This window comes from Argiope bruennichi, chromosome X2 (assembly GCF_947563725.1).
Source record: "Argiope bruennichi chromosome X2, qqArgBrue1.1, whole genome shotgun sequence".
Classification (NCBI taxonomy): Eukaryota; Metazoa; Arthropoda; class Arachnida; order Araneae; family Araneidae; genus Argiope; species Argiope bruennichi.
In genome coordinates, this window is record NC_079163.1 from 127091796 (window position 1) to 127097369 (window position 5574).

Consider the following 5574-nt stretch of genomic DNA (forward strand, 5'->3'; position numbering starts at 1 on the left):
ATTTTAGAAAAGGTCCTGATCATGATTAAATAAAAGAAAAATATACCATTATATATCATCATTAAAATAAACGTAATGAAAAAACAACCAACATTGAAATACAACGCTGCGTTTCTGAATATTAAAATTCTAGCTAATTATCCTTTATTTCTAAGTATTTTATCAACATTTCTGCATATTATAAAATTTGAAATGAAATAAAAAATTAAAATTAAAACTAAATATCAAAAATTAAAATGAAGGGGGGGAAATGTAAAAAGAATTATATAAAGGGGGCGGAAAAAATTGTTACATAAAAAACAGTTAAAAGATTGAAAAATCTCCACTAAAATATCTTGACATTAAAAATATAGAAATAATAATTTCACATAGAATTTCTTAAATCAATTGAATGCAGGAATTTTTAAATCAATTAAAAATTCTGTGTATTTGAAAATAATTATAAAAAAAAGGAATAAAAAAAGGAAAGAAAAGAAAACTTTTCAACTGCGTGAAAATTTTAAGAAAGCACAACGTATAATCCAATCACATAAAGTGAAATAAATTAGAATAATAAAATTCATCCATTAAAATAATATTTATCTTAAATAAAAAAATAATATATTGTAATAAAAAATATGTAATGAAACTGGAAAAGAGCATTTTTTAAAGATATAAAACAAGAAAACTTATAAACTTTTAGAAATATAAAAGCGCATACTACAGAAAAGCATGCAGATTAAAAAGAAAAGAACGCATACTTTCCACCGATATGTAAAACAATGTCTTAAAATTCTCAAAAACTAGTTGTAAAATATTGCCAGGACTGATTCTCAATAGTCATGTAAATTCGATCACTATCAAAATCTCGAAATTACCCGAAATTCGGTAATTATCGAAAAGCAACAGATATCGAAAATTAAATAAGTATCGAAAATTCGATAAGTATCGGGAATTCGATATGTATTGGAAATTCGATAATAATCGGAGTTCGATCAAGACCGATAGAGTACTCAAACTAGTTTTGAAAGGAGTTCAGCAAGCAATTCAACCGCCAAGCGAAACTTGAGGTATAACGGAACTTCTTTTCTTTTTTTATGCCTGTGCATTTGAGTGTTAAAATGCGAGCTGCGAATAAAATTGTGCATTTAATCTGAATTATTCCTTTTTGCTTGTTTTTCCGAAGATGAATATTTAGCGATTAAACAAAGGACATTGAACAACCTTCTGATATCCGTGATTATTTTCTAATAATGGTATCATTTAGTTAGGGAATTAGAAAATGACAGTATTTATAGAAATATAAACAAAAATTATGTATGAAGGTCCATAAAAATGAAGAGCAACAAAAAATAAACACTAACTGGTAACCAAACCGAAATCGAAAACGCAAATTAATTATCGGTTAATTGTGTCACGATTCATCGTGAACCATTAATCATGATCATGATTTCTATAAATCGATATTTTTGGAAATTGACATCAAAAAATCGCTTTTTTTTTCGATAAATCGGAAATCGGCACAGCTCTAATTGCTACTGGATCATCATTTTCCCGATATTATGCAGCTTTCACAGGGGAACAACTATTGCGGGCAATAGCAGGCCACGCCTATCTCAGAAAGATCACATGACCCCCAATGGGACATTGACTAATAGTTGCCCTGATGGCACAACTATTTGCCATTGTTCCATGGAGTCACGTGATCCTCTTCACGTAGGCGTGGCCTTCTATTGCGCGCAACAGTTGGCGTTGTGTGAACTCTCATTACGGATTCGGAAGTGGAGAACCGATGTTCAGAACGAGAAACCGATGTTTGCGCGCATGCTTAGCACAAATTGTTCTCATCGGGGGAGAAAATTAAAAAAATCATATAATTATCTTAAAGCTTATAAACATTTTTGCAATTTTTCCAGATTGATAAAATTCGCCTAATTTTCTTCAATGCTGCAGCCACCGTACTCTTACTATTATTAAAGTGATTTGTCTAAGATATTGTTACTAACTACTTTCAAATATTTCTCTTCATGAATCATAAATATATTTTATTTGTGATATGTGATTTGATATCAGAATTTAATTTATATGAATTTTAAATCGTACTTCTTCTGTTAGCTCACCATATCTGTCTCCTGTTTTCATAATCGATATTTTGTAGTGAGACAATTTTCCTTTCAATGGTTTATTTGAGATGGAAGTTATGCAACGGTTATTTTCTTACAGTGTGTTCTGTCAGATTAAATGCTCTTTTAAAGAAGTGGTTGTGACTCTCTGACACATGGTGAATATTTTGTATCGTCAATTTCTTGCGACGATGAATTAAAATTTTTCATCTAATGTAATCATTAGCCTATACTTTTCCTAACCTGATATCTATTACAGATGTAATGTTTACCATTAGTTTGCCATTTTTTATATTTAATATGTATTTCAGCCAAATTTTTAAAAAGAAATTAACAGTTTTAACAGTGCCAAACACTTTGGATTTAATTTCTGCGTTAATAGTTCCTTGTATTATATTAATTAAAGAATTCTGTGAAATTTTTATAACCCATTTTCTGTCTAGTTTCATCCGAGCTTACAAAAATAATTAAATAAATGAAATAACACTTCTGCATAATTTGAAATCAGATAAGTCTTTCATCAAGCAAGAGTATAAGTTTTGTATTTTGTGGTGGTCATTAATGTATATCTTTCATTTGAATTTAATATTGTTATTAATTTAGATTTAGAGTGGCTTTGAATATATACCAACAGATCCAGCAAAATAAATAAATAAGTATATTTTTGCAAATGAAAGTCTGCAGAATTTGAAATCTAATGAGTTTATCCAAGCCAAAGTATTTCTTGTATAGTTTTTATTGTTCATGTATATCTTTCATTTGATTTTATATGGAAACTTTTTTTCATGTAATATCCTTTTAATTCATGTAAACATTTTGAATGCAATATAAATTTCACCCTCTGACTAGCTTATATATGGTGCAGATAAATATTTAATAGTTTGACTTTAGAATTGATTTGAATCATGTATATTGATTTCCTAATCTTTGCATTGGATTTCATATTTTCTTACAATTTAAACAAATATGTTTTTAATTGCAGGAAGAGGATAAATTGATTTGCCCATGATTCCTTACATCATGATCTACTGATTGTTTTCACTGAATGGGATACTCCTACTATACTATGAGATACTCCTACCATTATTAAGGTTTATTATTGTATTATTATTGATTACTTTAAAACATTTCCTTTTTTAGAATCATAAAAAATATGTTTAATTTGTTACAAATGATTTGATATCATCTAAGACATTTAAATTAATTGAACTTAAAATAATATTTCCTCTCTTAGTCTATAATTTCTGTTTCAAGTTTCCATAAATTGTTCTTTATGCTTTTTAAATTTTAATTAAATGGATTTTTTTGTGAAAAATATTACTTTCCAATCAATAGATTCTTTTTAATATTTTCTATCTGATTAAAGATATCTTCATAAAAATATCTATTTTACAATCTCTTGATGTTTGGGTGATATTCTTCAAAATCAATATTTTGGTTTTATTAAAATTCTTATCAAATTCACTGAAGATTTTTCATTTAATGTAATGCTTATTCTATACTTTTTATCCCTTGATGTCTCTTTCAGATGTAATGTTTACCATTAGTCTGACATTTTATTTTATTATATATTTCAATCAAACTTTTACACAGAGATTACAAGTTTCAGGAATGCCAAACACTTTGTATTGTCTTTCTTTCATAATAGTTTCTTCTATTATATAAGATTTTTTGAAATTTTTGTAATCGATTTTTCTCTCTGTTTTTTCATCAGAACTTACAAAAAAAAAAGTAACACTTCTGCTTAATTTGAAATCAAATTAGTGTTTATATAGTTCTTTTTTTTTTTTTTTCATTCCATATGATTTTCTTATTCTGCATAGCATATATATATGTTTAAACTGATACAATGGTTCATTTTATGCAATGGTTTCATAAATTTCATACATATATGTGGCTCAGTTTATTCAATATAATATCAATTTATGTATACAGTTTTTAAACAATATAATTTTCACCATGTGAGTGATAATTGATAATAATTTGAGTTTATAATTGACATTAAACATATATCTTATTTTTCTAATGTTGGAATTGAATTTTGTATTTTCTTGTAATTTTGCAGGAATGAATTTTTAATTGCTAGTAGTCCATAAACTTGATTTAACCATAATTCTTTATATCAGGAATTATCTGGTTGCTTTCACTGAACTGCATAATATTTTTCTGTTATTATTTATATTTGTTAGAGAATTATTACTGATTACTTTTAAATATCTCTTTTCTTGAATTATGAGCATGTTTTATTTGTTGCATCTGATTGGATATAAGCTAACAGAATTTATAGAATCTTTAAAACTAACAGAATGTGTAAAGTCAATCTTGTTTTTTTTATTCATTTTCTTACTATGTTCAAGTAAGATTTTTCTTTTCATGTATCATTTATTCATCACATGATGTCTCTTTGAGATATAATGATTATCATTTGTCTGCCTTTCATTTTATTTCAATACACATTACATCCAAAGTTTTAAACTCAAAATAAAAGTTTTAAGAATATGAAACACTTTGAATTTTATTTCAATCTTAATAATTTCTTGTTTTATATTTATTGAAGTTTTTTGTGAATTATTTTATAATTCATTTTTTTTTCTTTGCTTCATGAGAGCTTAAAAATAAAAATAGTATTTTTAAATAATATAAAACCAAAGGAATCTTTATAGCAAGACAGGGTATTTTTCTATTTTTCGATGGATTTGTATCATTTGCATTTGAATTGAAGTGTATTTTTATTTGCATAACATACAATTTTCACATCCTGTGTATTATATATGCGGTTCATCTGAATTGTTATTAATTTGGTTTTAGAGTGGCTTTGAACATATACCAACAGATCCAGGAAATTAAATAAATAAGTAAATTTTTATACAATGTAAGGCTTCTACATAATTTGAAATCTAATGAGCTTATTGAAGCCAGAGTATTTCTTCTGTAGTATTTGTTGGTCTTGTATATCTAGGGAAACTTTTTTTCATGCAATATTCTTTCAATTTATGTATACATTTTGAATGCAATATAACTTTCACCCTCTGAGTAGCTTATAATTGGTGCAAATAAATATTTAATATTTTGTCTTTAGAATTGATTTGACACATGTATATTGACTTTTTAATCTTTGAATTGAATTTTGCATTTTCTTGCAATTCACACAAATATGTTTTTAATTGCAGGAAGAGGATAAACTCGACATACCTATCATTCCTTATATCATGATGACTGATTGTTTTCACTGAATGTCATGAGATACTCCTACTGTTATTAAGGTGTGTATTATTACTATTTACTTTGAAACATTTATTTACGTGAATCATAAAAAGTATGTTTTATTTCTTACATCTGAATTGATATCATCTAAGACATTTAAATTAATTGAACTTAAAATAATATTTCCTATCTTAGTCTTTAATTTCTGTTTAAAGTTTCCATAAATTGTTCTTTATGCTTTTTAAATTTTAATTAAATGGATTTTTTT

General features: G+C 26.3%; 1 long non-coding RNA gene across 2 annotated transcripts; it reads left to right on the forward strand.

The window, feature by feature from the left end:
• The first annotated feature begins 1775 nt into the window (after positions 1-1775).
• Positions 1776-5366, forward strand: LOC129960845 (uncharacterized). Of its 2 annotated transcripts, none has more exons than XR_008783704.1 (3): positions 1776-1957; positions 3085-3193; positions 5273-5366. It is a non-coding gene; the product is annotated as an uncharacterized LOC129960845 (long non-coding RNA). The 2 variants fall into 2 exon arrangements; XR_008783703.1 differs by lacking the exon at positions 1776-1957 and adding an exon at positions 1966-2260.
• Positions 5367-5574: the final 208 nt, after the last annotated feature.